The sequence below is a fragment of the Trichosurus vulpecula genome, chromosome 8, assembly GCF_011100635.1.
Source record: "Trichosurus vulpecula isolate mTriVul1 chromosome 8, mTriVul1.pri, whole genome shotgun sequence".
NCBI classification, from domain to species: domain Eukaryota; kingdom Metazoa; phylum Chordata; class Mammalia; order Diprotodontia; family Phalangeridae; genus Trichosurus; species Trichosurus vulpecula.
Window position 1 is genome coordinate 76,194,854 of NC_050580.1, and position 17,244 is coordinate 76,212,097.

The following is a 17,244-nucleotide window of genomic DNA, read 5'->3' on the forward strand; positions in this document are numbered from 1 at the left end:
TACAGAATCCAAGACCCACTCTGCATATTGTTTGTGGAAAAATAATTAACTCAACAGAGGTAAATGCATCCCTAAAAACTCCCCTCTAAACAAAGCATTTCTCATGCATGAGATCATACAAAATTTCGTGATGGTGCAACTCCAGAGATAAGTTGGTTTGATTTCCTTCTATGATCAGTATCAAGCAAGGTATAAAATAGGGATATGTATGCTCACCACACATGTTGACCACTATCATAAAGAATTTCCTTTTCAAAGTCCAAATGGAAAAGGAGATTCCTTAGAAATGGTGTAGTTCTCCAGATGTTCCTGTTTGAAGATACATCCAGCCCTCAAACACTATAGGGACACCTTGAGAAACCCATAGTGACTGAGAAGAGATTGGCCTAACAATTCATGTCTGGAAAACCAACTGAATAAAAAACGGGCAGCTCATTGGGTCAGCTCTTCAGTGTGTATAGAGCTTCCTCTTATCTTGGGCAGATAGACTCTGCCCAGAATTGAGTTAGAGCAATGAGTAGGTGGGATTGCATTTCCTTACTTTATCCTCTTAAGTTCCTTTTCTGATTCCTTCCATGGAATAGCAAATGCAGAAGTGGAGGAGTCCAAATGTTGTGGTTTTGCTGTCTTCAATTTTGTGACTAGATTGCAATAGAAATGTTGATAGATCTATTTCATTTCAAGTCTATTTGTTTCCTCGTTTTAATTTCATCCACAAATGCTTTCACAATGACCTGATTTTTATGGGTCTCTCATCAAGTTTTCTACAGGCTCATTTTTTTCCTTGACTGATTCTCACCGTTTCGTGAGGCCATCTGACTGATAATCTTCCATCCTCTGTAGTATTCTGTAAGTGATCTTTCACTCTAAACAAGCATTGCATTTACCTGCCATGTCTCTGCACTTAGCAAGAACATCAAATGTTTGCTGGCTGGGGTGGTTTCTGGCTCTCTTGACTCCCTTTACTATTTTACATCTATTAAACTTCTCTAAGATATTTAATAAGTAGAATGAATGTCTACTTTTATCCATTTACTGTTTGTGGGAGTCAGAAACTCATTGAGCTCTTGCCCTTGTTGAGTTCATTCAATTCACCAAATCTTGATGAATTACATGCCAAGGTACTAAAAAGTAGGGATGTGGCTGTTGAGCCATTGTTTTTCATTTCCAAAAGAAAATTGTCTACTGCAGATCAAATAAGGTCATAGATGGGCAGATATTGTCCTGATCTTCAAAAGAGTATTGAGAGGGGAGAGGGTTGGAAAGGTTGATTATAGAATGTTCTATTAAAGTAGTGGTTTGTTTGAATGGTTAGAAAGAAAAATGTTGATCTGTCCTAACTAGCCTTGGTTCATCCAAGATATGCCACTCCAGATAATCCTTATTTCTGTTTTTGGAGGAGACAGGGTTACCTTATTTAACAGGGTCTATCAGAATATCCATGTAGACAACATGGAGCAATGTGTGAGAAGTACTAGTAAGTTGGTAGATTTGGAACCGGTTGGACGATAGTTTAATCCGTATGTGTCTGATTGAATAATCATTATATCAATGTATAGGGGAGTTCTCTCTAGGCTGGCCATAGAGGACATACTTATCAAGCTTGCAAAGAAGATAATCAGATGATAAACATTTATTAAGTGACTACTACATTCCAGGTACTGTGCTAAGCATTGGGGATACAAAGAAAGGTAAAAGATTGTCCTTTCTAGGAGTTTAAAATCTAATGGGAGAGACAACATACAAGCTCTATACAGGATAAATAGGAAATGATCAAAAGAGAGAAGGCACTAGAATTAAAAAGGATTGGGAAAGAGATTTTAGGTGGGACTTACAGAAAGAAAGACTAGCCACTACATTGAATTACTGAATTAAGGAACTAAAAAGATCTCTCCGGTATAATAGAGTAATGTGGCCTATTAGCTAATTTAATAGGGATTAACATAAAGTCTTCACACCTGGGTTCTAAAAATAATTTTCTTAAGTACAAAACAGATGAGGTCTGGATAGATAGGAGTTCACATGAAAGAGACCTGGAGATTTTAATGATATGAAAGCTCAATTTGAATCAAGTGCGGTCTGGTGCAGGCAAACAAACCAGCCCAGGTCATTGTAACAGAACAGGCTAGAGCCAGCATGGCCAGCGTAGGAAGTAGGCAGGAGGCAATGCCAGACAAACAAGGGTCATCAAAGTTCCAGACACTCCAAAGATCCAAACAAGCAAATTTTAGCACTAAGAGGGCTCCAGGTGAGGTGACACATTTTGCTGATTGAGATATTTATTCTGGCAGCTCAGGGAGACCTGCTTAATTCTACTTGCTAACTAACCCCTTGCCCCCACCTCATCATACACTAACTCTTTAGATTTTAGTGTACTTTTTAAGTTTTATTGATGTCTCTTATTTTTATACAAGTCATCTCCTGCTATATCTAATGCCTTCCCCTTCCTTGTCTCCCTCTCCCATCCGTTGAATTTTTTCTTGTAAGGAGGAAAGGAAGTTCAGCAAAATTAATGGGCGCAATGATTATCTGACAATGCTTATAATCTTTCATCTCTCCTAAAAGAAGGGAAGTGAGCTTTATCATCTTTGCTGTGGTACCAACATGATAGCTACAATGACTCACAATTTGTCTTCCTTTTAATGTTCATTTACATTATTTCAGTCATAGTGTATATGGTTCTCTCAGTTCTGCTTACTTCATTTTGTATCAGTACACACAATTCTTCTAGTGTTCCTCTGAATTCCTCAGATTCATCTTTTCTTATGGCATGATAGCATTTCTTCATACTCTTATACCACAGTTTGTTCAGCCATTCCACAATCAATAGGCATCCACTTTTAGCCGCTTTTCTTTTTCTGTTTCAAGAAAAACAACTATGAATAGTTTGGTATATATGGGGTCTTTTTAGGGGGCCTGATAGTGGAATCACCAGGAGAAAGGATGTGAAAGTTTAGTTATTTTCTCTCATAATTCCAAGTTGTTTTTCAGAATGGTTTGACCATTTGCCACGTTTTGGGCTCTAGTCATTTGATTAGTTGTGAACTGATTTTGTGTGTGTGTGTGTGTGTGTGTGTGTCTGTGTGTAATTTTAAAAAAAACACTCAGTAAACAACTGGATATTTAGTTGAGGAAAATTCCACTTATATTTAAACTAGTAATGAATTTTTTTAACTTTAAATTTTATTAGTCCTCTAACAGAAGTGTCTCCTGCTAGTCCTTTATGAAGTAATCTATACCCCTTGTTTGAAGGCAATTCCTGACATTTTTATTGAAAGCCGATAACCTTGTAGTATGTTATCCCTGATTACATTGTGCCATTTGCCAGCGCACCATCCAGGCAACATCGTATAGGAGGAAGAACATTGGCATTGGAGTGAGGACCCCTCTATGTGCAGAACTGGCTCTAAAGATGCTTATTAGCCATGTGATGGGTGAGAAGTCAATTAAGCTCCCTAAACTTTAATTTTCTCCTCTGTAAAACAAGGATAAGAAGACTTGCACTGCCTACCTCATGGAATTATTGTGGTGAAAGTACTTTGTAAACTATAAAGCTCTTTCTCAGTGTAAGGTAATTATAACCCACTTATGTGCAGTCTATCTATTATCATTCTTACAATCCAAACACAAAAAAATCTTGAAAGTAACTTAGACTTCATTTACTTTCTCTAATTAAAGGTGCTGCTTCTGGAGATATTATGATGTTACACTATATTTTTATTTATTTTGTGGGTTAAAAATTATGATATGTATGATAATTTCTCACTCATATGTGCCTACTTTCTTATTTATTTTTTAAAATTTTATCATTTTTATTTAATATTTTAATTTTCAAATTGATTTCCACAAGATTTTGAGTTAGAAATTTTCTCCCCAGTTCTACCCTCCCCCCATTCCAAGATGGCATATATTAAAAATATGGAACGCTTCACGAATTTGCGTGTCATCCTTGCGCATGGGCCATGCTAATCTTCTCTGTGTGGTTCCAATTTTAGTATATGTGCTGCCTAGGCAAGCACTACTTTCTTATTTCTATAAAATCTCTGAGAATGACCTATGTAGTTGTTAAGGGCATCCTTGATGAAAATATGAGAAATTAAAAGGTGGATTTTAGTACATCATATTCAGTCACATATTTGACCAAAAAGTGTACCAAATATGAGCTCCTGCTGTGTTTATCGTTTGCTAGTTACAACCCTCCCAAAAAACCAAACAGAAACATTAGTGCCAAATGTAGCCTTTAGACAGTCTTTTCCATCAAAGTTCCTTCTTTGCTTATGTTAAAGTCAGCCAAGATTCCTTGACAGGCACAACCATAGAAAGCATAGCTCTAGATCCAGAAAGGATGTCAGAGGTCAGTTCAACTGCCTCATTTTATGCGAGGAAGCTGAAGCCCAGGAAGGTGAAGTGATTGTTCAAGGTTGTAAAGGGAGTAATCATCAGGAGAGGTTTGAACTAGGTCCTCTGATTCCAGAACTAATTTTTGTTTCACTGTATCATGCTGGCTCCACGGTAAGATATGTGACTCAAAGAATAAAACAGGGAGACATATACTCATCCAAGGTATTTGTCTCTGTCAAAGAGGATGTCCTATTCAGAGCCAAATAAAAACAGCTCACAGTGCCAGATATATAGTGGGTGCTTATTAAATGCTCATTGACTGACCTATAGAGAGGATCAAAATTTCAGGTGACCCATAGGCAGCAGAGAGCTGTGTAGTAGACATAAAGCAATATTGACTTGTGTGTAAGAAGAGTCATAAAAATAAAATTAAGGAAATAAATGTTCAGAAAAAAGAAGTTGGCCATTTTTGTAGTGAGAGGAAAGGATAGTAGATGTCTGGCTGTTTCTTGAACTGGTACTCACAAAACATTAAAAGATGTGAAGGCATCCCTCCAGTGTATTGAGCAGATCCTTTATGGAGGAATTCTGGAAGGACAGGGACAAGAACAGAACAATATGAGAAGGTGCCAGTGACTTCCACCTCCATCATTGGAGAGAAGACCCTCGTGGATGGGATTGGAGATTGTTTCAAGGATTGTAAATATCATCATATTGATTTTAGAATTGTGGAAGTAGCTACCATTACTGGCACCACTCTGGAAAGAGAGAGAGAGAGTGAGATATTATTTTGTGGTCAGAGGAAACACATGTACTAACCTACCATTTGGCCAATTGCCATTAATTGTTTATATTGGTTTAAGCTGCATAGGGAAGGTGACAGGTCAATTATAGAATAACCACATGGCACTTGGTACAGTAGCTTTGAAGATCTTAAGATAGACAGACCATATGCCTTTGGGAGAAGTCAACATATATAGGAGTTACCTTCAACTGAGTGGAGACCATTAAGTTGTCTAAAATTGTATGAAGAAAACATCTACTTAGTTGTAGCTTAGTAAATATCACCGGATGGTGGCCATCCTGTAATAAGGAATCAATTTAACATTTTAAAAACCACAAGTGAATTTAATTTGAGCTACAGAGTCAATCCCACGATAAAGATTTTGCAGTGTGTGATGATCTGAAATTGTACCCACATGACCTTAGATCATCCAGCTGAAAGATAAAAAAATTATCAATCACCTTGCTTTTTTATATATAGAGCTGAGGCAAACCAAGCGATCTGGTGGAGCAGACTGAGAACAGGAGCATAGAATTAGCCCAGTAATTCACTTAAATAAACAGTGGATCCCCTCAAGGAGATTGGAACATAGTGAAGAGAAATAAAGCAGCTATAAAAATGAATGTAATGCAAAATAGAGTTTGAAAGTGTGTGAGACGTTCCCATGATAGAGAGATCACTTCTGTCTGGAGGTAGGGTTGAGTAATCAAGGAAGGCCCCATAGAGTAGAGTGGTGTTTGAGTTGGGCCTTGAAGGATCCCTTGCATTTCAGCTAATGGATAGAAAGGACATTCCAGGTATATGGAATTATGAGGAACAAATGCCCAAAGCTGGGAAAGCATGGGCAAAGTTTAGGGAACAAATAGTACATTGACTTAATTGAAGCATGAGACATATGAGGGACTACAGTCTAAAAGCCAGATAGTAAAAATCTAGATTCTGGAGTGGCCAGGGAGCAGCCATTGAGGGTTTTCAAAGCTTTTTATAGTGGGAAGAATGTTGAACTTGAAGTCAGAATCAATCAGTAAGTGTTTATTAAGTACAGGAATTGTAGAGGGTTCTGGAGATACAAGAAAAAAGAATGAAACAAGCCTTACTCACAAAGAGCTTACATTCTGATGGGAGAGAGAGGCAAAGATGGCATAAGAATAAAGCAAATAAATACAAAGTAGTTTTAATAAAAGGCAATTGGAAAAGGAAGGCAGTGGCAGTTAGCAGGATTAGGAAAGGCTTCATGACAGAGGTGCTACCCAAGCTGCATTTTAAAGGGAAAAAGGGGACTTTGGGTGATCAAAATATGAAGAGAATGCATTCCAAGCATGTAGGGTAGCCAGCACAAAGTCAGAGATGGAAGATGGAGCATGGAGTGAGGAAGACCAGTCTGATTGCATTGCAGAGTTTGAAGAAGGTGGAAAGATAGGTTAGGCCAGGATATAAAAGGATTTAAAAACTAAATAGAGGAGTTAGTGGCAATAAGGAGCCACTAGAGTTGGCCCAATAGGGGAATTTCACGATAAGATCTGAGTTTAAAGAAAATTACTTTGGCAGCAGTGTGAAGGATAGAGTGGGCTAAGGAGAGATTTGTCTTGGTTCTCCCCTTTATTTGCTACGTGCCTTTAGGCAAGTCACTTTACATTTCTCAACCTCAGTTTCTCTCTCTGTAAAGTGTGGGCTTCGAGTAGGAGATCTCTAAGCTCTCCTTCAGCTTTAAGTTTTTATAATAAGATTTTATTTTCTAAAAAGGACATGTATGTGAAAAATACCATGCCAATATAAACTGCTAGTATTTTGGCTTAACTTTGACAAACAACAAGCAAGACTCTTAAAAAAGTGAAGAGAGCAGCTCCTGGATACCAAGTATTCTAAAAAGTATTCAGAATAGCTGCTTTCTAGCAAAGCCACCAGCTCATCACCCTAAACACACATGTTGTCCATCGCCTCCTTCCTTTGAAGTCAGAGACACCAGACTCTTCACCACCTTCAGCCCTGTCCTGCAGAAGTACTGGCCAAATGTTATACCTCATCTGTTATTTCCTGTCACTTTCCTGGTCCGTTTCCAAAGCAGAGTCTTCTCCTGGTCTAGAGAAAGAGAAATTTCCCTGGAAGAACGTCCAGTACACACTTCACATGTCACACATACATGCCAGTCAAGTCACTTAACAAAGCTATCTTTTTTTAAACTCAAAGTTAAATAAAACAATTTTCCTGCCCCAAAACAAACATGTAGTATACTTGTTGAAGAATGTGATAGCTACAATCTTTCAGTGATTTAGTCATAGGTCCCTGCCCAAGCTCCACTTAATGGCTGTATTTTGGGCCCTCCTGGCTTAGAGTGAATGTCAATGGTAACTGTTTCTCTTTGGAACAGAAACCCTGAGGGTCTTTCCCTCCCAGCTTGATTTCTTTCTTTTTTTCTAATTAAAGGGGTCATCCCTTGACTCACTTCTTAAAGAGGCCTATCCACTGAATGAGCGTTGCCTCACTCTACGTGAGTACATGAAAAGGCCTGAGCCTAAAAGGGCCAGGGTCTCCCACTGCATCCTGGGCCATCTCCAGTCATCCTGATGAATATCTGGCCAGTGGATCCAGACGACTCTAGAGGAGAAAGTGAGGCTGGTGACCTTGCACAACCCTCCCTCACTCAAATAAAAATTCACTGCAAGTCATGTCATCGTTTCCTTAATGTCATGGTCCTCTTTGAGAACAAAGGACAAACACAGAGATCATTAGATGATGATAGTGAGCATTCATACAGTGCAATATTGGTTGCAAAGCTCTTTACAAATATTCTTTTTCTCTTGGAGGTCTTCTAGTCCAGCCTGACAGTTTTGTGAATGAGGGAAATTGAGGCCCAATATGAGGGTCAAGTGAATTATTCAAAGCCATTCAAATAGTAATGGAAGAACTAGGATTTGTCTTCTGATTCCATGTCCAATAATTTACTCCCAAGTATGCCATGCCATGCTGCCTGACTGTAGACCAGAGGAAGCGTGTTGTTTTTGAAGGACCAATGATATCAGGAAGGTGATGTCTTGGCTTGTAATTGAATTGAATTTAAGTGAGGCAGGGCCGTGCAAAGCCATCAGCCTTCTAAAAAATCCTTTCCTGATTCCCCTCCCCTCCCCATAGTTATCTTCATTTATCTTGTCTATATCTTATTTGTACATATTTGTTTTTCATGTTGTCTCCCCCATTAGATGCTAAGCTCCTTGAGGGTAGGGACTGTCTTGCCTTTCCTTCTATCCTCAGTGTTCACTACAGTGCCTGGCATTGCTGATACTTAATAAATGCTTATTGAATGACTGACTTGTGTATACCTACCCTCACTATGTTAGGGGAAAGCAAAGAAGGCCTCTAGCAAGTTGGATGGACTCCTTGTGGTCATTTTATGGGAGAATCTGAACAAGAGCTGCACAGGATGGGCAGTTGTCACCATCTTTATCATTGGTGGAAAACGTTAAGTCAATGAGATCACACATCTCTTTGAACACACACACACGCATATACGTATGTGTCTGTCTCAAATTATTTAGCTTTATCTATTTAATTTTAAAGGTATGTGGAAACCTCCTTTACTGAAGTGTATCAGCAACTACTCTCTCTTCAGCTTCTTTAGTTGATGCTAATAGGGCTTGGGTTCAAGGTGCTTCACTTCCATCCCCCACCCCACCCAAGCATATGCCACACCATTCAGACATTCTGCTTAGATTTTCAGTAATTCTCCTAAATGTGACATCTGGAATAGAACCCAATAGTTTAGATACAGCAGTGTACAATGAGATCATCATCTGCCTTACCTTGGCCTCTATATTTTTTCTTAATGTGTTGTAGAATTTTATTCACTTTTTTGTCTGCTGTGTCATACTGTTAAATTGCATTAAATTTTTCATGTAGATTGATGTCTCATTGTGTTTGTTCCCGAATTATACCATGAAATTGATTTTTAAAAAATTCAAGTTCAGTAATTTACATATATTAATTTTAAAAATGTCTTTTGTTTCGTACATTATCATAGTTATCCTCAGTCTCCCTCCCTCCCCTTACCAGAGAGCCATCCCATATAACAAGTGGCATTTTTTAAGAAGGAAAAAAAATCAGTACAAATTGACACATTGAAAGAATCTGAAAACATTGGCAATGTGTAACCCTTGTGGACCTCCCACAGCCATGAAGGGGTGGTTTGGGGGTATCCTCTCATTTTTCTTCATTTGAATCATGTTTGAGCTTTATTATTTTGTTACATATTCACTTTTGATTTTTTGGCCTCTTGTTCTTTCTGTTTACATTGTTGTAATTCTGTATATTGTTTTCTTGGCTTTGCTTACTTCACTGGGTATCAGTTTATCCAGATCTTTTTATACCTCTTTGTATTCATCATACACATCATTTCTTACAGCACAGTAAAATTCCATTATATTCATGTGCCAAACATTCTCCAGGCATCCCCTTTATCTCCAATTTTTTTGCTATCACAAAGTGCTGCTGTATATGAAGACTTTCTTCTTATCAGTGACTTCTTTAGGGCATAAACCCAGCAATGGAGTTTCTGGTTTAAAGAGTATGAACATTGTAGTCACTTTATTTGCATAATTCCAAATTGCTTTCCAAAACGGCTGCACTATTTCGCAGTGCCACTAACAATGTATTTCTGTGTCTATCATCCCACAACCCCTCCAACATTGACTATTGCTATTTTTGATCATCCTTGCCAATTTGAATAGTGTGAGGTGAAACCCTCACCCTATTTGTTTTATTGTTTTATTCTTAAGTTTTATCTTCTAAGATTTGACCAAACATTACAGGCTGTTGAGATCTCTTTGGGTCCTAATTGTGCCATCCAAAGTGTTAACTGCCTGCTTCAGATTAATGTCATTCAGAGATCTGCTAATTGTTCATTCATCCAATGGCAAACCACTCCAGTCAGTGTCTTTGCCAAGAAAACCTCAAATAGGGTCACGAAGAGTTGGGCACGACTGAAATGCCTGAGTGACGACAACATCCAAGTCATTGGTAAGAATCTTGACAAGAACAGAGTTAAGGACAGAACACAAGATCATAAATTTAGCATGGGAAGAAACTTCAGAAGCCAATCAAGTCCAGCCCCCTCGTTTTATAGATGAGGAAACTGAGACTTAAAGAATGAAGTGACTTCTCAAGGTTGCACAGCTAGTAAGTATCAGAGGCAGGATTCAAATTCAGGTCTTCCTGACTCATAGGCCAGTACTCTAACCACTATACCACCCAGCTGCCTCAGAAGCGGACCCTCCTTGAGTTTTTTCTCTCTAGGCTGTTATGCATCCATTTGTTACCATCCTATGGGTGTGATCATTCACTCAGATCTTTGTCCTATTATCTAGCTCATATTTCCTCACTTTTCCCCCCTGCAGGATATGTTGAGGAACTTTAACAAATGCTTTGTGTCAAACGAGGTATGCTTCATCTACAGCTTTTCCACTGGTTTCTAGCCTGATAATCCTATCAAAAAAAGAAATGAAGTTAGTCTGGGTTGTTTCAAGATCGTAACAAAAGTTGTCATATAAGATCTTAAAAGCACTTTACCATACGTTGTCTCATCTGATTTTTCATAAAACCCCTTTGAAGTTGGTACCAAATTATCAGGATTCCCATTTTTCAGAGGAGGAGACTGAAGCTTACATAGGCTAAATGATTTACCCAGGGTCACATCGTATGTGTCAGAGAAAGGATTCAAACCTAGGACTCTCCTAACTCCAAATCTAAAACGGTTTCTGCTACATTTCACTTCCTCTTAGGAGCTAGAATGGAGCTTAGAGCTCTTCTCTGCCCCTGAACTCTCAATTTTAAAGCAGAGAAGAATTGAAGTGACTTTTTCCAGGTTCCCCTTAATCCCCCCATCTCCTCCCATATGTATAATATTACATATATCTGTATGTATTTATGTGTATGTATGTATGTGTGCATGTATGTAAAATAGTACAGGCAAGATTCAAACCCAGATCTTTTGACTGTACTGTGAATCAATGCCTCTTTCTCCTATGCCTGTGCTGACTCACAGTTGGGAAGAATCTAGCTACTGTTCCTGAGAGAAGTGGACAGCTCAGGAGACATACTGGACTGTAACAATGAACAGAGATGCCTTGTTTAAAAGAAATAGATGAAATGGGTGGGATGAACCCCTTGGTTTTCTACATTTGCCCTTCCTTTTTTGAAGGTGGCTAGATCATAAGTATTTCTTTAAAGAAAAAACTTTTTATTTAGTCGTATCTGACTCTGACCCCATTTGGCGTTTTCTTGGCAAAGATGCTGGAGTGGTTTTCTATTTCCTTCTCCAGCTCATTTTAAAGATGAAGAAACTGAGGCAAACAGGGTTAAGTGAGTTTGCCAAGGTCACAAAGCTAGTAAGTAAGTGAGGTCAGATTTGACCTCATGCAGATAAGTCTTCTCCTAATTTCAGGTTTGGCACTCTATCTGTTGCACCACCTAGCTGCCTCCCATTTTGAAAAACTGGAGCCTCATATCTGTTTTGCAGATTTTAGCTTTTTAAATGGCTCAGTTTAATTAAATTCGGCAGCCATGTATCTCTTGCTCACTGAATGCAGAGGACTGCTGGGTACTAGGGGGAGATACAGGGCTTAGAAAAGACAGATCCTGCTCTCATGGAGCTTCCAGTTTAACTGAGAGATAAGGATCTGTACTTTAGGAATCTAAGTATGTACTTATTCTTGTGTTTTCAGCAGCACATTTATGACTGATTATATTGTAAAGAATGAGATAAATTGTCCAGGATGTCCAAATATTGTTGGCAGCTGCCTGGGAGTGTCATAGGGTTAGGAAGACTTAGAGATGGCCATGGGTTAGAACTTCATATACAGTTTAGCAATAAAATGAAATTCTCTGGCATATTTGTATTGAGGATGGCACAGAAAGATATTGTCTTCCCATTCACCTTTATGAATGAATGCTTAGCCTTGAAGTGTGCTACCCCCTCCTGTCACCCCCCTCGCCCCCACACTTAGCCCATCTATAACAGTAGTTCATATTTATTTATCATTTACATTTTTACAAAGGCATTTTTTTACAACCCTGCGAGGTAGATATTCCCCATTTTACAGATGGTAAAACTGCTTACAAAGGTTAAAAGATTTGTTCAGGTCACATAGGCATGAAGGCAATATTCTAATATTTGGGCACCAGCAACAACATTCTATCCAGAACTTTAACTAGGAATTTTTTCACTTAGGGTAAAAACAGTTGAAGAAATCAGATCTTGACCGGGTCCCCACCCAGGTGTAGACACCTTAAATGAACTCTTTCTGCAATCCCACATTGTTGTAGGTATCTCACAAAGGGGACAGGACTAGGAGAGGCATATCGTAAGAGAATTCTGAGGCTCTGCCATGGGTATATCTGCTGGTCACATCAGTCACTCCATGTGCCCTGGTAAACATTTTGTTGGAATGATTTTGAGATGCTGTCATCAAACAGTGCTTCTGGGCATCAGGGCAGCGGAGGTAATTCTCCCTTGAATATGGGAGTAAGCTCTGCTTTGGGGGGAAATACATGGGAAGGGAGAGAAAGCAAACTCTTCTCTCTGCACCAAAAAGATGTGTGACTTGTACCCCAGGAGTTTGCAGAGAACAGTGCACTAAGATTCTGTAAGTTTTAATACTTCTGGACTGAAACATTTTATATTTGATTTTGAGTTACATGGGAATTTTTATGGGAATTTTTATCTAATTTAATTCAATTGTAAGAAACGTTATGGAAACAGGGCCTGGATGCTAGAATGGAAAGCATGACACAAGGGATTTGCTGCGTTATTAAGAAGAATGTTTCCAAACCATGAGGCCGATTATGGCTTAGAGCGGGCTGGGTAATGCTCTGTGAAGCTGTCTGAGCAAAGTCTAAATGTCCTTCTCTCAATAACCTTTGGGGAACATCTCCTGGATTCGCTGATCCCATCAGGAGTATCAAAAAGTGGACTCAGACCACCTGACTTTTGACTCTCTCTTATAAGTAAATACCCTGGCATCCCTTGCATTACACTGTAAGAAGTCCTCTTTCCTTCCTTCTCAGCCATTGCTTCTAAATAGTTTGTCTTGTAAGATTTTTTTGGTATTATTGTCTATTAGCAGACCTCCTTCCCTATTCCAAAATTGCAATTACTTCTCCAAACTTTTCACTTTACTTGTCCCTGCTCTGAATTACCAACTTTTCCTCTTGCGGTCCTTTGGATCGATACCTGGTTCCTCTAATCTCAAATCCAATTCTGATCCCATTTCAGTCTATTTCTCATTCTTCATCTGTATTGTGATCTTTGATAGAGCTGCCTTTTCTTAAGCACCCCAGGAAATGCACAGTGCCCAAGAATAGCTACTTTTAAGACAGGTCTTCTAAAGTAAGGAGAGAAGGGGAGACATCCATGGGTAGATATCAAAGGTTTTGTTAGGATGGGAAAAAATTGACATCTTCATCATCGCTAACCTCTAAATGAAAAGGAGAATTTCCTTCAAATAGGAATTTTAAAAAACATCAACATTCCAAAGAGGGATCTATGATGTCACTAGATTGCCAAAGAGCATGTGACTGGAAAAAGGGCAAGAACCCTGACTTTAGGGTATGCCAGTGGGGTCTGCCTGGTGTGAAACACCCTGAGTATGACTTCTGATTAGCTCCACGGTGGGGATCCTCTTGAAGCATCTTGGGTGTCATTTGTTTTATTCCAGGGTCAGGTCAGAGAAGGAGACAGAGATGACGTAGAAACAAGGAGGAAAAGATCTTCTCATGTGGGGTTAGTGGCATGGTACAAGGCTAGGCACACCATACAGGTTTTGTGGTCAGAGCCTTGAGTTCAAATTCTGGCTGTATTAATTAGGACCCATGTGACCTTGGGGAATAAATCTAATCTCTCAGAACTTCCCTTTCCTATCAAAACGAAGGAGTTGGACTTAATGCATCTTCCTGGGCTCCAGAGTCTTTGAGTTGAGAATTTTCAGAGCTTTAATGGGGGCTGTGCAGAGACAGAGGATCTCCTTGTGGGAGCTTGGAGCTGGGAGAATAAGCTTCTTAGTTTATCTTTGGGATCTCCCCACCCCCTCTCCCAACTTCCCCTTTCACATGCAGTGAATGGAGAGCTGGGATTGAAATCAGGAAGACCTGAGTTCAAATTTGGTTTCAGACACTTCCTACTCTGGGCAAGCCATTTAACCACCGTTTGCCTCGTCCATAAAATGGGGATAATAACAGCATCTATCTTGGAGAGTTGTTGTGAAGATCAAATAAAATGATTTTAAAGCACTTAGCACAGTGCCTGGCACACAGTAAGCACCGTATAAATGTTAATTAATAGAAGTTTATAATAATTATTATTATTACAAAAGAAACTGAAGGTTAGTGAATATAAAGATGTAATTATTCTCCCCGCCCCCCGCCAAACTCCTGCAGTCCTGAAATCTAAATCCCTTGGGTGTCTTTGGACCTCAGATTAAGAGCCCCTGCTCTAGACACTCTCCATTTTGTAAATGTACTTTCTAAAATGTGGCCTCCCAAATTGAACATAAATACTCCAGATACGCACTTTGTGTTATTAGTTGACAAAGACAAGTGGTAACAGAATGCCCTAGTGTAACACTCTAGACCTCTCACCATTCTCTCAGTGAGTCTGTTATATATGTGCATGCATACACAGAGGCCAAGTGGTGAAGTGATAAATTTAAAGATGAGCCACAATTTGAAAGATCTCTAGAGGGAAACATTCATTAGAACAAAGAGAAAGTCATGGCTTTGGTTTCTTTAAAACACATATACTGTAACACAAACCTCCAAATACTCTTTCCCATCAAAGTCATCAGCTTAAGAGACTGTTTCCATATCTTATTCAATATCCTTATCCTTCCATACCTTATCCAACAGTGTTGCTGTTACTGCAAAATACACCGAGACCTCTTCTTTGGCACTTCCCTTAAGAACAAATGAACAGATTTCAATAGAGAATTTATCTTACTGCTTTACAGCCACATCATATTTTTAGCCCCAAATAGTCTGACCCCATGTCATCCCTTTCCTCATTCACTAGACTGGACTCTAAATAACTTTTGCTGGCTTTAAAAAATTAAACCTGTTCTCTAAGAATGAAGGATTCTCATTAATGAAGAAATCCCAGATATAGATTGAAGCATAAGTTCTAAGGAGTGGACTGAAGAAATGCTCCAGAAGAGTTCTGAGCAATGGTAGCATCATAGAGATGAATATGTTGTCTCTCAGAGTGCCCTCTTGGAAGGGGGCAGCATTCCATTTGGCTATTTATATCCAAATTTTGCCATGTACTTGGTGTCCCCAATTTCCTTGGTGTCCCCAGCTAAAATTCCACTTTCTACAGGAAGGCTTTCCTGTTCTCCGTTAATTCTAGTGCCTTCCCTCTATTGGTCATCTCTAGTTTATCCTGTATATACTATGTTTGTATGTAGTTGTTTGCATGTCATTTGCATTTAAACTTCCAGTACACAGCGATTGTCTTGATCAGGGACTGTCTTTTTTTCCTTTTTTTTTTTTTGTATCCCCAGCACTTAGTACAGTTCCTGGTACATAGTAGGCACATTGAATGCCTGACTGATTTGTTGTCATGCCATCTACATTTCTTGATTTTATCAATAATTTCTTAGTTCTTTAAGTGAAGTTCATGTGTATCTTTGTATCTCGTATGATGCAATGCACCATGGGAAGCACTCAAGACATACTGCCTGATCAATTCTATTGTCCATGATAAAATTGGTCATTTCTTTGGTTGTCATTCATTTCTCCAACAAGTTACATTTTATTCCTGAGAGGAGAGAGGGGAAGAAAGAGAGTGTGAGAGCTGTAATGTTATACATTTCAATTTATGGATCACTAAGAGTTGGCATTGATACCAACAGTCAAATTTGAAATTAAAATGCAACAAAGTCAGGAATTTCTAGAGTTAATTCACCTCAAGAAATATTCATTTGGTCTCATGCCCCAATCTTACATTCTGTCTGTCTATCTCTCTCTCTCTCTCTCTCTCTTTTTCTCTCTCTCTCTCTCTCTCTCTCTCTCTCTCTCTCTCTCTCTCTCTCCCCCCTCGAGTAGTAGATCTATTAAGTATGTGTATGCACACACACAGACAATGTGGTAAATTGATGAATTAAAGATGGCACCCAACTCAGGAGATCTCTAGAGGGGAAACATTCTCTGAAACAGAAAAGTTAAAAGCCATTTAAAAAATGAACTATACTTCAGGTTTGCAAGTTTAAAATCAAAGTTTTGGTGTTAAATTTAATGTAGTTTAGGTTTCTTTTAGGTAATTTGTGGTTCATCCAAAGGGCAATGGAAAGACTTAGCATATACTTAACTAGGTCACAATACATTGACATAAAAATACTGTTAGAGATGTATCACAAGAAAAAAAATGGGCATTCATATAATGAGAAGGAGGGATAACAGGTGACTAGCTCATATGTTACATGGCTACCCTCATACTTTTAGGAAACCTAGAAAAAGATTCCCAGCAAGTTGGGTAGACTTCACCCATTTACTGGAGCCTTTGTTAGAAGGACCAGAATCACACAGACTGAGAAAGCTTTGGGTAGTACTCAGGGTAGAACTGGAAGCAATGGGTAAAATTTGCAAAGAGGTAAACTTGGGTGTGATGTCCAGGGAAAAATTCCTGATAATTAAAATTACTGTAGGTAGATTGGACTGCCTTAGCAGGTGGCAGATTCCCCGTAGTTGGAGGTCTTTAAGAAAAGGTTAAGTGACCCCTCATTGGGTATGTTCTAGAAGGAATTTTTTAAAAGTTATAGATTGGATGAGATGGCCATTTACATCCTTTTCAATTTTTTTTAAATTTTGTTTTTTAAGGAGCAGATTGTTTGCGGTCTTCACCAAAAGAACAAAGAATAATTAGTAAATGGAAAGATGCAATGAAAGAATCCTGGCTCTGGAGACAGAGGATTTGTATTCAAATCCTGGCTGATTCTTATTGCTTTTATGACTTAGCCTCTCTGGGCCTCAGTTTCTTCATCTATAAAATGAGTACGTTGGACTAAAGTCCCTTTAAAGTTCCCTTCCTTCTCTAAATCTGTGATCTATGATCTTAAAGCACTATAGAAAATGAGTCATTT

General features: G+C 38.8%; 1 protein-coding gene and 1 non-coding gene across 2 annotated transcripts in view; one reads left to right on the forward strand and one right to left on the reverse strand.

The window, feature by feature from the left end:
- Nucleotides 1-17,244, forward strand: part of HPSE2 (heparanase 2 (inactive)) — a 746,397-nt gene that overhangs the window by 271,004 nt on the left and 458,149 nt on the right. The gene's annotated exons all lie outside the window — the stretch shown is intronic.
- LOC118830423 lies at nt 3,913-4,019 on the reverse strand. Its single transcript, XR_005009059.1, has one exon. It is a non-coding gene; the product is annotated as a U6 spliceosomal RNA (small nuclear RNA).